Source organism: Diabrotica undecimpunctata, chromosome 1 (genome assembly GCF_040954645.1).
Source record: "Diabrotica undecimpunctata isolate CICGRU chromosome 1, icDiaUnde3, whole genome shotgun sequence".
Classification (NCBI taxonomy): Eukaryota; Metazoa; Arthropoda; class Insecta; order Coleoptera; family Chrysomelidae; genus Diabrotica; species Diabrotica undecimpunctata.
The window spans coordinates 57,020,135-57,034,054 of NC_092803.1; the positions used below are offsets into that span (position 1 = coordinate 57,020,135).

A 13,920-nucleotide genomic window follows, 5' to 3' on the forward strand; every position below is an offset into this window, starting at 1 on the left:
CAAAGGTTAAGAGTCACTATCTCAGGGCTAGTACTAGCAGACAATTCATTGATGAAGGTTTGACAGTGGCTGAGTATACATAGAAATTATTCCGAAAATCAGAATGAGATATGAGAAAGACAGGGATACGAAAATATGTCATGAACCTGACAACGACATAATTGTTTTCACTTATGACTTACAAGCGGTGTTACCATGTCCTGTTGGCAAATCAAGCTCTGTTTACTACAAATCAAGACTGAATTGTTATAATTTAACGATATCTAATGCAAACAAGCAAAATACAACCTGTTATTTTGGTATGAAGGATTGGGCAATAGAGGAGCCATCGAAATAGGGTCGTGTGTGTATAAATACTTAGAACAGATTGCATTTGAAAAAGCAGGTTGCGATGTCATTATTTACTTTAACAAATGCTGTGGTCAGTAAAAAAGAGGTTTGTTTTTGCAATGTACCACTATGCAGTGAGTCGCTTAAATATTAACTCCATTCAATACAACTTCTTGATTCGAACGCAGAACGAAAGTGATACAGCTCACTCAGTAATAAAAAAAATCTGTAACTAGAGCCAAAAATGTTGGATGTATTTACGTTCTCGATCAATACATTTCTCACACACACACACACACATGAGTTCATCCCAACCCCTATGGAACATGAGTGTACCACTGCTAGACAGTGGGACCCCCATGTCCGAAGATCAGACCGGTCTCGTTCCAAAAGAGCAAGTCATTTTGGCTCGGTACCTATCTGACCCCCAGGTTTTTCCACCACCCCTCCTCTACGTCTGACATACGCAGAGGAGGCTTGAACTGTTACGTCGGGCGATTTGGGAAAAGAAACACCCTCCGTTTTCCATGACTTGTGGTTAGGCCACCTATCTGTAGGGGTAGCTTAGTGTAGCTTTTCTCCCTATTTACTTTACTGAGTTTACTATGGCTTTACTTTGGGCTCTGTGACCCTAAAAAAAATGTGTGTCCGATCAGGGGGTCGACAGCAAACTGTCGGCCCCCTGTTCGGTTGTTGTGTGCTCGGTCACACAGTCGTCAATTTGGCAAAACAAGTTTTGGTCTCCTTGCCGACTGGGCGATCGATAGGCCTGGCCATCGAGCCCGTGCTTGTCGCACACGACCTCGATGCTCAGTTTTCGCGAGTTGCCTGTGGCAACTTAGTCCTGAAGGGCTATTCCTGAAGGGTCTTTTTCCTTAGGGGCGTGCCTGAGGAACCTCAGCCTTGTGGCTTTACTTATTAGGATTTTGTCCTGTTTATTGATTTTACTTTATTGGCCTATACAGTTTGGCTTATACAAAAATACATTTCTCTAATTCGTGAAACCTTAAAAACTGGCAAACCGTTTTGTGGTAAAAGAAATGAACTTTAACGATTTCTTCGATTTGAAATCACTTGAAGAGAACATGAACTTTAATACGGCGAAAAATGTCAATGATAGTGTTATCACATTAAAGTATTAGACGTTGGACATAGACGTAAAGTATGGACATTAAAAGTATAGGATTTACCAAAAATTACCAATATCGAACCACATACAAAACTGAAAATTGAGAGAAAGAAAAAGCTATTGTTTAACCCAAAAAATTACGCTGCAATAGAGGCAATCGAAGAATAGACGAATTTACCTTGAAGCAAGCTTACAACAACAAAATACCAATTTCAGAACGTAAAAAGAGTGATTTATTTTAATTATTGGAGGCTAATCTCCAGTGCCTCCAAGCTACATTATGGTTGGCATCAGGAGAGAGAATATATAGGTTTCTCTCTCCTAATGTCAACCATAATGTAGCTTTGCCTACTTTTTAAAACAATTTAAACTCTCTGTCCTTGTGTAGTGTAGTCTAATGTACAATTTTATGTTTATAACATTCCATGTTTGTTGGATAGGCCAAAATGATTGGAATATTGGAATACTTTGCACCATACACAAAAAATGAGATATCTTTGAATGCTCTAACCACAGAGGAATTACGCTTCTAAATGCAGCATATAGAATATTTACCACAGTACTATGTCACCGTATGGCACCATATTTAGAACGAAGAGTAGGAAAATACCAGGGTGGTTTCAGACGTGGTAAATCGACAATTCATCAGATTGCAACCCTGAAACAATTTTTGGAAAAAACACTGGAATATGAATGAAAGAGCTAAGAATACCAAATCAGTCGGTAAATTTAACAAAACTCTTGAAAAAGTTGAATCTAGAGAAAAAATTCATAGGGATTTCAAAAAATCTAAAATTCATGGGGGAACCTTTTAAAACAAATAATAGGCTGCGCTAGGGAGACCCTCTCTCCTGTATACTGTTCAATCTAGATCTGAAAAAAGTAATACGTATGTCACAAATCACAACCACTGGTTAAATATATAATAAATCAGTGCACATCCTGGTATATGCTGATGATATCAATATTGTTGGGAGAATGGAAAACGCTGTACGAGAGGCATATGTAGCATTAAAAAAATCAGCTACAAAAATGGGTTTAATAATAAACACCAACAAAACGAAGTATATGAAAATAGGCACGCAACCACAAATCCTACGACCACTCGTTATATAAAACGACGTCATCGAAGCAGGAAATTAATTTGTATACCTGGGAACAGAACAGATGCTATTTTGGGCTCAATCTCCTCCTTAAATCCACAATTATATCTAGAAATACAAAAATAAAACTCTACAAAACAATAATACTGACTATTAAAAAACTTCGTAAGATAACTTTCGATAAAGTTACTGATAGGGATGCAAAGCGGTTAAGGTACTAGTACAGATTAGAAGGCTTAAAAATTAAAAAAAAAATTCATGAAATATCAGAATCGAACATGACTTCTAAATATTATTTCATCTTTAAATTAAAAAAAAAATTTTTTAGTTCCCATGAACTAAAAAAAAGGCACTAGAGAGTTTCCTAAAGGGCGCTAGAGGGTTTTCTAGGATCGCCCCAGTTAACATATCAAAAAAACGTGTCCGACGGCGGTAATTAATTCTCAGGATTAGCACATCTAAAACAAAAAATTCCAAAGAGATTACTTAAAGAAAGCGTCCTTACAAGACAATTAACCACTTGTTAGGAAAAAAAGTCGAAAAATTACTTTTTCTCCAAATGTCCGCCATTTTGTTTTTTCATTTTAATTTTCGATTAAAAGTGGTTGATTGTCTTGAGAATTAGTGTCCGCCATCGGGCACTTTTTTTATGTTAACTTAGGTGCCCTCTAGAACGGGCTATTCATGCGAACTAAAAACAAAAAAAAAGTTTAACTCAAAGATAAAATAATATTTAAAAAAAATTCATGTTCGTATTTAATATAGAAGTTGAGATTTTTTTTTTGTAAATATGCATTTTTTTAATCAAATGAAAACTCTCACTGACTTAATACTCAAATTAATTTAAATCGTACTAAACTTTTTAAAACAAATTTTTAAAAATTTTATTGCAGCTTCACCTCGTAGAGAACCCAGCTCGACTATTTAAATTTCCTACACTGAGTATATCCATTAAGAGTTTTATTAATTTCATACTTTAATTAATATTAACATTTCAATCATAAATAACTTGCTAAACAAGCTTATTTGTGATCAATTGATCTACAGTTGGCGTTAATTACTCTCCATATCTTTTCGTAATTTAGATATACCATTTCCACAGTTGTATATTTTGACATCAACACTGTTGGTAAGTTGGTCTAAGTAAGGCTTTGATATTTTCAATATTATAATTTTCCATTGACTGTAAGTTTGACTAAACCAGTGGTACAATACTTCAGTTGGCACACTTTGTTTTCAACTTTGATTTTAATTTCTAAGTATTTCAATTTCTTCTTTTGTAGTATTGGTAGTGCTAGTGCAGATTAATTAGTCTAGTTGTTACATTCTCACTCTGTGTCCACTACATTTGCCATTAAACTAACACCTTAATTATAACTGACATGTTTAAAAATGAGACTTGGATTGTACAGTCTACATACAGATTGAACGAATTTAAAACGGAACATACAATTTAATATATGTCTGTTTGAACTGCATTTGAAATAGTGGACCAATATAAAACTTGGACAAAAATAAATCCATACCCGGTGATAGACATTGTATAAAATATCGTTCAACTATCTGTCTCCTTTAAAGGAAAGAGGAGCTTGCCTAATAGTCGGAGAGATAGAGCCGAAATTTTGAACTGATCAGTAATATGACATTTCTCTATTGGAATATATTCATTGTAACTGGGTTAAGACTTTGCCTTACAGTCGGACGCCCCTCGTGGTACAGGGGGGTGACTATACAGGGATGAAGTTGTAATTTTTTTCGGAAAAATTAACGATCGATAATATGGCTGAAAATTTGCCCAGAGTAAGATCTTGGTATAACTAGACGAAATCCCAAAGGGCGGACGCGAGAGTGGATACATAAGGGGTGGCGGACAAGGATGAAATTGCAATTTTTTGGGGAAAAATTAACGATAAGTAATATGTGCGCCATTTTCATGGCTCATTATTTAGCCCCTAAAAACTCTAAATCCTAAAGAGCGGACAGCTGGGTTGGTACAGAGAGCCATAAGACGGGGTCAAATGTACCACTTGCCTGCGCATTTTAGGTCTCGGTAACAATTTTCAAACTGATTTTATTATATTTTTATATCGATTGATTTGAAAATTTGTATGCTCACTTCTGTTACTATTCTGAAAAGCGTCAAGTAGAGTTTTCCTCAAAATTTTCCAAAAAAAATTCCGTAAATGAAAATTTTCGTAATTTTTTGAGGTAAAATCTAATTTATAGAATCCTTTTAGAATTTTCTGTCAGTTATACCATGAATTTTTCCAAAAATTTTCAAACAATTTTTCCGATAAGAAAAAAAAAAATTTAGAAAAACTTTAAAAATTTCATTTTTCTCACTCTCACTGATGTCATCACATTCATCATCTTCGTTACTTTCACTTTCAATAATATCACATTCATTATCTGCTTCATTTTCAATCACTACTTCTCGAATTGATTCTGGCATCTGAGGTCCACTAAACCATTTGAATTTATATGTTTCATCTTCAAACTCCCAACCATGTTCTTCAACAATCAATTCTGTTGGTACTTTTTTATGAGCATTTGTCCAAATATTTGAAATATAATGGGCTCGCAGTAGATGTTGGTGTAATTCATCTTGACATGGTGGTAAGCTTGAAGCATCGAAATTTTTTAGTTTTTTTTTAAAAGGCTCGTTCATATCATGCAACTTATACTGCCGGTTAAATAGTGAAAATCTGACATCGTTTACTTTTCTTTTTGGAATTGTTCTCATCAGTCCTGTTCCATATAAGTGACATATGAAAGTTTCTAAGGTTTCAAAAACTTCATTACAATCGAAGTCAGTTTCACCAAGTTTGTGGCGTACAAAACCGAATCTATATAAAAAAATTACAAATTGTACCAAATATAAATCAGACGTACACCCGGAAAGAAAAGTACTATACGGTGACAGTCTGGGAATGGCTCGCGGCTAGACAAAACAGTGGAGATGGTCGTGCGGTCCACAAAACAAAAAAATCCGAAGTTATATCAGGGGCGCCAGGTAAATTGGCCCACAGCCTTCCCTACGTTGCTATTCAATAAACCACCAACTTACCAATAGGTTTACTACTAAAATACTAAGTAACAGTATACAACCTGAATAAATAAAAAAATAAATGAAATTGTCAGATTAGAATTTAGTCAATTTTAATAAATAGATTCCCAAGATAGTTGAAAATAAATACATACATATTACATATTACAATATTATTTAACTTTACCATAGGCTTAATAAAAAAATAATATAAAAATGCGGCTTCTGCTTGCCTAACAAAAATTCATAAGTTATTTCTACTTAACAGAACAAAATGAAAGGTAAGACGTGTCAAAGGTACCGGACGCTAAGGGGTGTGCGGTTCAATACCAACCAAAAAAAAATAATTAACGCAAATAGGACACCACGTGAGCTCAAGTGCGTGCGCAGAAAATAATATAAAAAAAATAAATCTCAAATATATAACCCCCCCTTAGACGCAGTTTACAAAATTAAAATAGGTATGTGTAAATATTGAATTAATAAAATAAACCGCAAATTATCTTTAAAAAAAATCTGTAAAGTATTTGTAAATATGAAAATAAAAACTAACAGCAAATAATCTTTAAAAAAAAACTATTGTATTCCGCAAACCAAATTAGACGGTGCTTAAATCTTCCGTTGAAAATTAATTATCGATCCATACCTCGAATATTCATATACTTCACCGCGTGGAATTCCAGTTATAGTTCAGCGTGTCTTCAATCCAAAATCCCATACGCTTGTCGCTGTACATAGACTTGTGTGACAATGTTGAAAAGTTAAAAATTACAGCCAGACGGAAAAATACGAAGAAGAAGAAGCAGAAAAAAACAAACAAACCAACCAACCAACCCTGAAGCAAGAAAACATTAATTACCATCTGTGTCTAAAATAATTATTTGGAAATAAATATATTGATTTTAACACTTTGTTTATCTGCCTTTTGGCGATAATGGAGCAATACAAAAAAAAACTTGTCTCCGAACTTGAATGTATGAAAACTGATAAAAATGTGAATAGCTTTTTAGAGATGGGATAAAAAAATAACTACAACTTTTTAATTAATTAAAAACGAAATGTTCTAACACTCACCCTTCTTAGCCAGATTAGGGGTTTGAAATATCCCAAATTGGACCGAAGCGTAGCCGGCTATTTGGACTCGTGATTAAGGCTAATTTCTTGATCTAAATACGACTCCCGGTATTCACGTGTACTGTAGATCCGCTTTTTTTAGCGAAATTGTGGATATTCCAAAAAAAACCCTTCCACGAAGGCAGCAAATCCCCTTGAATATCCACACGGTTCGGACTAGTCCAGATCCCACATGGAACAGCAGCAAAAGCAAAAAAACAAAAATGCCGTTTTTAATCTAGCCCAACCTTTCAGTAACACTCTCAAACCTGGAATCACTTTCTTTCCGTCGTCTTTCCGAACACTTGACAACTTGACACACGGAGGTCACCGAATAGTACCGAGATTCAAAAATTTCAATTTTATGATCCCAATTCTTCCAAGATAACTCTAGAAAGAACGATCTAAATTAGTTTCTTCACAAAAAAGAGGACGTGTTCCCTTAACTTCAGCACAATTTGCCAGACATTACCCCTATTTGAAAATTACTAATTTTATTTTCGCCACCTTGCTTATAATATATTATAGGCAACCGCTCTTACACGTCCTGAATTATTTAAATTTTGATAAAATAGAGGTGGGACTTTCTACTTTAAATTTGGAACGTAACAACACCTCCCTTTCCCAGAGGAAAATTTACGAGGAAAAACTAGACGAAGAAAATTTTCCCTCGCGCTAGCGACACACTACCTAAACTCTGAGCGAAGTCCACACAATCCACACAATCATCATCCACACCGTCTTCACCATGCGCAAGTACTTGGACAACGAAAGACATACCAACCTCAAACCACACGCACAAAGCAACAACTTACTTACAACACTTACTCCACTTCCACACAACAGTCATCTCTCATCGTATGAGATCAAGTAGAATAGTTTCAAATTCCAACGTCAATCTGACAACACTGATTTGGTCGGTTACTGGATGTTGCCCTTATTCGCGACCTCCCAGCTCTGGGGCATCGCTAGTACTTCACTATACCTCGCATAACATGAGTCCATAAGAAACTCTCCACCACTCGACTCTTACTGATACTGCGAGAAACATCTACCGAAACAGTAGTGTAATTCCAATTGTTCATTAAAATAAAAATGAGATAGGTCTTTCAGAATTTAAATCCGTATACAACGAAATTTAGTGAATCATCCAAAACTAAGCTATTATCCAACAAGATTCACCAAAACATAATTATGTGGCTTCGAAAAAATCCCAATTAAATAGAATGGCTTACTAACATCAAAACAAATCCCAACGCCATATCATCGAAGACAACATATTTCTGACCAAACCTAAGTGACATTCAATTCCATAAATCAAAAGAAATTAAGGCTACCGCAACCCTACGACTTCGTATTGGCTACCTAACACAAAAAAAAAACGAATCGGTTGACCATCCAAATACATCCTAAGAACCGATCATAGCCAACACTCAGTCATCCTTCACGGACACAACAAAAAAAAATAAATACAACCAATTTCAGAAGAATTTACTTAGACTAGACAAAACTTTGCTAGTCCGTTCTACTCCGACCTAAATCCTATCGGGATCACCAGTCGGGTTACTAATCCTTAAATCCTTAATATTCCAAATACCTTGATCCTTGCCATTTTCATCCTCTAAACTATATGTCCAGGGGGAAACTTTCTTCTTCACGAAGTAGGGTCCTATCCATCTAGGAGCTAACTTTTTCGTGAAATATTTAGCGGCATCTGACAACACAAAATTTCTCCGCCATACTGACTGATGGGGCTGAAATTCCTCTGGACGTCTCCGTAGATTATAGGTCTTCTCACACTTAGCCGAAGCTTTATCTAAACGTTTTCTAACATCAACAAATAATTCCTGGAGTCCACCTGGATATCCCATTTTAGCTACTTCGTCCTCCGGGTCTCCGAGTTTGTCCTTTCGGGAAAAATCTCGTCCATCCACTACCATCTTCCGACCGAAATTTATGAAGTAGGGATCTTGACCAGTCGACTCGTGGTATGCAGTGCGCGTAGCACATGCTAGTTTGGCCAAATTTTCATCCCACTTCCTATGGTTGTCAGCTATATAAGTTGCCATCATTGTTTTAAGGGTTCGGTTATAGCGTTCAGATGGATTGCACTGTGGATGATACAACGCATTATAACGAACTGAGACACCATAGGTTTCCATCATTTTCTTGAAAATACCCGAAGTATACTGGACACCATTATCACATAGTAACAGACGTGGAACTCCAAATACGAGAAAAACTTCTTCTTCTATTTTCTTAACGACATGCACGGCTTTTGAGGATCGCAACGGAAATACCAAAGAAAATTTACTAAACACATCCATTACCACTAAGATAAACTTATAGCCTTGAGTTGATCTTGGGAAAGGTCCCATAAGATCGGTTGCTACTATCTCCCATGGTTGAGTAGCTTTAGGTTGAGGAGTCATAAAGCCTTTGGGCTTACCTTGTTCCACCTTATGCATGGCACACAGTGAGCAACGTCCAACGTAACGAGACACATCACTCCGCAGTTTCGGCCAAAAATACTTCTCGTTAATACGCTTATAAGTTTTCAGGATCCCCATATGACCTGCTAAAGGACTATCATGACACAACTTCAGCACTTCCAATCGTTGACCCTTAGGAACGACTTCCTTCCAATTGTCCACTTCCTCGACCAAAAATCCATGACTGGGACGGATGTATTTATAAAGTTTGCCACCAGACATTCTCCACTGAGGATACTTCAAGGGATTAGACTCGATTTTTCTACAAAGTTTATCATACCAACTATCACCACTAGGAAGCGGTACAACCTCTTCAACCATATCAAGCACGGGAACTGACCGAGATAACAAATCGGGGACAACATGTTCTTTTCCTTTCCGATGCACAATCCTAAAGTCATATTGTTGCAATCTTACCGCCCATCGAGCTAATCTTCCAGTAGGATCCTTCAAATTTTGAAGCCATACGAGGGATGCGTGATCAGTCACGACCGTAAACGGAACACCCTCCAAATAAGGACGCAGTTTTTCGACTGCCCATAACACAGCTAAACATTCCCGTTCCGTCGTGGAAAAATTCCTTTCTTGACGCGTTAGTGATCTGCTCAGGAAACTAATTACTTCGTCACCATCCGGGCCTGGCTGCAATAACACGGCGCCCACTCCATATCCTGAGGCATCACATTGGACAACAAAAGGCAAATTGTAGTCAGGACAATTAAGTATCGGAGCAGAAACTAGACATTCTTTTATTTTCTGAAAAGATTCTTCACAACTCGGGGTCCAATTGAATTTTCTTCCTTTCTTCAATATCGCTGTAATTGGAGCTAGTAGTGTCGCAAAGGAAGGAATAAATCTTCGATACCAGGAAAATGTGCCTATGATGCTACGAACTTCCTTGACGGATGTGGGTGTTGGGATACGTAGCATAGCCTTGACCTTATCACCATCAACATGTAGTCCATTCCTATCAACCACATGACCCAAATACTTTAGTTCCGGTCTACAAAATTGACATTTATCCCAGCTAACGGTTAACTTAGCTTCTCTCAAGCGTCTAAAGACTTCCTCTAAGATCCTTACATGTTCTTCAATAGACTTTGTCACGATGACCACGTCATCCAAGTAAGTAAAAACATAGGGTTCCAACTCCGGACCGAGGACACGATCTATCAACCTCTGCCATGTAGCCGGGGCATTATGTAATCCAAAAGGCATTCTGCAAAACTGAAAAAGACCTCGACCAGGAACCGTAAAAGCAGTATAAGGCCTGGAAGCCTTAGCAACAGGTACCTGCCAATACGCCGACTTAATGTCTATGGTGGAAAGATAATGCGCGTTCTTTAATTTATTTAAAATATTAGAGATGTACGGTAATGGGTAGCCATCCCTCTCTGTTACGGCATTAAGCTTTCGATAGTCTACGCAGAACCTCCATTTTGGTTCTTCACCTTCTGGAACCTTTTTTTTCACCAAGAGAATCGGGGACGACCAAGCACTATTCGATCGCTCCACTACTCCTTTCGCCAACATATCTTCTAGCTCTTTATCAATATGGCTTTGGATTACTGGGGATACAGGATAGTAACGTTGTTTTATGGGTGCAGATTTACAAACAATCACATGCTCAGTGACATCAGTACAACCAAGAGAAGTGCCCATTAGTTCACGACTTCTATTAATAACTTCCTCCAATTGCGACTTCTCTGCATCGGTCAAAATAGTTTGACCTCGGAGATGATCCACTGAACCTACCATTGCTGGAGCGTCCGAAAAATACCATTCGTTATGCCTCAAATCTGGAACGATACCCATAACACGCCAAAAATCAGATCCTAAAATCAGAATGTGCGGTACGTCCAAAATAACTAATACTGGCAAGACACGCAAGCGATCCCTAACCATGAAAGGTACTAAACATTCCCCCAACGATTCACACATCTGACCATTCGCCACTCTACAAACGATCTTCTTCGAAGTATCCAACTCTAAACCCAAGTTTTGTAAAAATTTCCAACCAGTTCTTCCTACAATGGTCTTTGAAGCACCAGAATCCAATAATCCCAAAATTTCCTTTCCTAAGACTTTAACTTTCAAATATGGACGTTCATCTCCTTCGGAATGATGTAAAATAAAGTCTAAAATAGGACGTAGGTTGGTCGAGTCAACGTCGGCAACACCTCTTCGACCAGTTAGGTGCGCTTCCTTCCGTTTCCCGAATTACACGAAGGACAAGTTCTGACTGTAAACCCTTCTTTCTTACACTTAAAACAGTGAACAGCCTCCTTCTTCATTAGACACCCTACTGCCTTATGGCCTGACTGATTACAACGATAACAGATTAAAGTCCTAAACTTTCCTCTAGCGGACTCCGATTCGGATGAAACAACAGGACCCTCACTAACGCTACTACAACTTTCAGCATCCACACTGATATAAGCTAGGTCCTTTTCCAAAGTATTCATTTTCCTACTATTCGGTTCAACATAGTTCCTAATACAATCACGTCTTTCCTCCATACTGCGACATAGAACACGAAGTTCCTCCAAGGTAGCTGGCAAAGGATCACGTAATCTATCTTGATAGAACGGATGCAAATTCCTAATAACTATAGACAATTTAACTTCCTCTGGAACATGACAACGCAAGCGATTAAAGTAACTATTCATTATTGCCAAGTAAACTCCAATAGTCTCAGACGAATGCTGAGTTCTCCTCCGAAGCTCTTCAAAAAGCGCTTCCCCATGGTGAGCTGACAGGTACTCCCTACGAAACTCTTCAACTAATTCAGCCCAACTCCCTACACGTAGACGAACATCTTTATAAAACTGATAGGCTTTATCCGAAAATAAATCTATACCTGATTCCAAAAGTATACTATCTGGTACATGACGAGCGAGACTCAATTCATTCACCATCTCAAAAAATGCAGAAATAGACATACCCCTAGCAGAACCTGAAAACTTTTCTATTCCCCATTTATGAGGAAGTATCATCCCAGAAGAAAAACTAGAGACAGACCCTGAAAGAACATTATTACCAGCTTGTGACATCGCTCCAGGAGAAGAAGCATGAACTTGTCCTACCCCTGCCTGAAAAGACTGATTTAAAACCGAAATCACATCGAGCGCTACTGGTACCGAACCAGATCCGATTGGATGCTGCTTATCATGTAAATCCTGTGACAACTTCAAAATCTCAGCAAGAAAGTCTGACTTAACAACCTGGGCTGCGTCTGCATCATCACCTGTTGGCAATACCATAAGATCAATTCTCCCCAAGACATGGTTAATCTGTGTCCGCAATCTCAAGGACTCAGCACAAGTAGGAGTTCCGGCAAACTTTCCAACAGCCGTATTCAGCTCCGCAAGTTTAGTCTCGATTGCAGTTTTATCCTGTGAAAAGGTGAATGGGTGCTCAGGATATCTAAAGCTTTCATTTGCTGCCTCACGACTAAGTGCATCAGACAGACTAGACCTCATAGACTCAACAGTGCCAGTAGACACTCCACGAATTTTGAGTTCATATTCCAGTTCCTCTTTCCTTAAGTAGTTGGGTACAAGTTTTCGCACCATCTTGCCAAAGTTCAAAATTTAAAAAAAAATGTATCAACCGAAAGGAGCAAATATTCAAACAAAATCAAGATATAAGTAAAAATATTAACACACAGGTACAGTTTACTTTATTAATGGGAGCAAACCAAAAGCAAAATAAAAGTAATAGTCGCTTTATTCAATCTATAAAATTTCACAAAAGATTTTCAAAATTTCATTGTTTCAGAACAAATTACAAGTCACAACATAATCTCAAAAAAAGATTTTACATTCCCTAACATAACTAAGTTAAACCACAATGTAGAATTTCGAAGTCCAACTTCTCAAAAAAATAAATTTGAACTCCAACTGAAATAGAAATATTTCAAAGTCCTAATATATCCATAATTCTTCTAAGTTCCACAACACCACTTCAAAGTATCTTCTTTTAAGTTCCATTTTTGGCTTCTTCCAACTTCACGTCACACAAAAAAAAAACTAGTAAGCACTTCTTGGCATACACTTCCACTAAACACGAAGTTCTAAGACTACTACTAAGTGCAAAACCAGTGGTAAAGTAAATAAATCAAAGTTAGTCAATTAAAGCCCAAACACGTTAGGTTAACTAATTAAAAGGAATCTACACAAGGGGTTGACAAAAAAACGGTTAATTAATTAAGGGCCCCACGTTGGTCGCCAAAATATGTGGCGTACAAAACCGAATCTATATAAAAAAATTACAAATTGTACCAAATATAAATCAGACGTACACCCGGAAAGAAAAGTACTATACGGTGACAGTCTGGGAATGGCTCGCGGCTAGACAAAACAGTGGAGATGGTCGTGCGGTCCACAAAACAAAAAAATCCGAAGTTATATCAGGGGCGCCAGGTAAATTGGCCCACAGCCTTCCCTACGTTGCTATTCAATAAACCACCAACTTACCAATAGGTTTACTACTAAAATACTAAGTAACAGTATACAACCTGAATAAATAAAAAAATAAATGAAATTGTCAGATTAGAATTTAGTCAATTTTAATAAATAGATTCCCAAGATAGTTGAAAATAAATACATACATATTACATATTACAATATTATTTAACTTTACCATAGGCTTAATAAAAAAATAATATAAAAATGCGGCTTCTGCTTGCCTAACAAAAATTCATAA

At 37.2% G+C, this 13,920-nt stretch overlaps 1 protein-coding gene across 2 annotated transcripts in view; it reads right to left on the reverse strand.

Moving 5' to 3' along the window:
- The window catches only part of LOC140449581 (glutathione S-transferase theta-1-like), a 56,299-nt gene that overhangs the window by 948 nt on the left and 41,431 nt on the right, over positions 1-13,920 (reverse strand). The window lies entirely within an intron of this gene.